This window comes from Cinclus cinclus, unplaced genomic scaffold (assembly GCF_963662255.1).
Source record: "Cinclus cinclus unplaced genomic scaffold, bCinCin1.1 SCAFFOLD_40, whole genome shotgun sequence".
Classification (NCBI taxonomy): domain Eukaryota; kingdom Metazoa; phylum Chordata; class Aves; order Passeriformes; family Cinclidae; genus Cinclus; species Cinclus cinclus.
In genome coordinates, this window is record NW_026912243.1 from 1,349,555 (window position 1) to 1,351,184 (window position 1,630).

The following is a 1,630-nucleotide window of genomic DNA, read 5'->3' on the forward strand; positions in this document are numbered from 1 at the left end:
TCATGCATGTGTCTTTAAGGTGCCTGCATGGAGGAGAGGCATGGCAGCTGTGGCGCAGGCTTCACGTCCCTCTAACAATGGCACCAATGCCACTGACTTGGGATGCCTGCCTTGGGAAGGTGAATCTGCCCTCAGAATGGCCATTGGAGTCAGTCGGGGCCACAGGCTGCAGCTGCAGCTGCCAAGGGTTGCTGTGAGGCTGGCAAGTCAAGAGCAAACCATTGTGGCCAATTCCGCTGAAGCCTTTTGCCAAAGCACATGCAACGGTGCCCACAGCCTGCCCCCTTTTGGCATCGCAGCCGGTGCGGATGCCTCGTGGAGCAGGTGCCAGCATTCAGAGTGCTGCTGTTCCTGTGCATGCTCCCGTGCTGTTTGTGTGGGCCCGGAGCCACTGGGGCAGCAGCGACTCAGCAGCCCTGCTCAAGGAGACATGGCCGCCCTCCCCATGGAGGCAGAAGCTCTGAGGGCCCAGAGCTCTGTGTCAGGGGGGCCTCGGTCTCAGCTCCGTGGCCTGGGCAGCCACCGGGGCCCGGTCTGGCCGCCAGCCCTGCCTGCGCCCACTGCCCTGGCGGCCCCCAGTGACTGTGCCCTGGCAGTGCCCCCTTGGCCTCCTTGTCCCCAGCCAGCCCAGCCTGGGCCCCTCGGGACCGTCCCCACCTTCCTGCTGAGGCCCGGCCTCGAGGGCTTCTGCCACAGGTGTGGCAGACTCTCTGGGGAAGCGCCAGTACAGCCAGGCGGCAGGAACAAGGTTGCCCAGGGGCTGCCTGTGGCCTCTGACACCCAGTTCCTCGGGGCTTCTCACCAGCCCGGCCCCTCAGGGGCCTTCTGTCCCCTAGGAAGCTCCTGTCACCCACTCCTTCCCACCCACGTGGGTCTCGTGCCTTCACATGGCCTTGGCCCGTCAGGGCCTACGCAGAACCTCATCCCTTTGCTCCATTCCACCACCCCGTCTCTTCAAGGACTCCCCCAGCCTTGCCACCCTGCCCGTTTGACCGCCTGAGAGGTGGCCGCAGACTCTGGTGCTGGGCTGTGGAGGGGGCAGAGGGCTGGGTGCTGCCCGGGGAGCCACGGTGCCACCCTGCTGCACAGCCCAGCCGGGCCGGGGCTCCATCCACACTCGGCTTTGGGGCCACAGGAGCCCGGAGCAGAGCCCGCGCTGAAAGGAGTTGAGCAATAGTTAACTCAAGGATCCATGAATTAAGTATTAAGAGTCAGCAAATACTAATCAGAAGCTTAAGAAGGAAGATGCACTGTAGCCATTTTTAAATCATAGAAACAGCATGCACCTTGTTCAGATAAGAGGAGGAAAACCTGTTGAAAACGCTGAACCAGCCAATGAAGGAGTCTGCATGCTTGGCATGCTTTGTGTTTGGTACAGCACAGGGCCAGGGGGAGTGGTTGTGGCTGTAAATGGGTGTTTGGCCACCACCACAGCCTCATCAGACCCCACGGCTGCAGCCATTCCCTGCCAAAGCCCTCACCTGGCCCAGCCCATCCTGGCCTCAAGGAATGGGTTCCATCCAGCCCCTGTGCCCACATGCCAGGCTCAAGGGTTTGCAAGAAGTTTTCTCCCAACTTCGTGAAACCTGCACCAAGAGTGTCCCTTTACTGTGCTGAGAAGAGTAAAAAA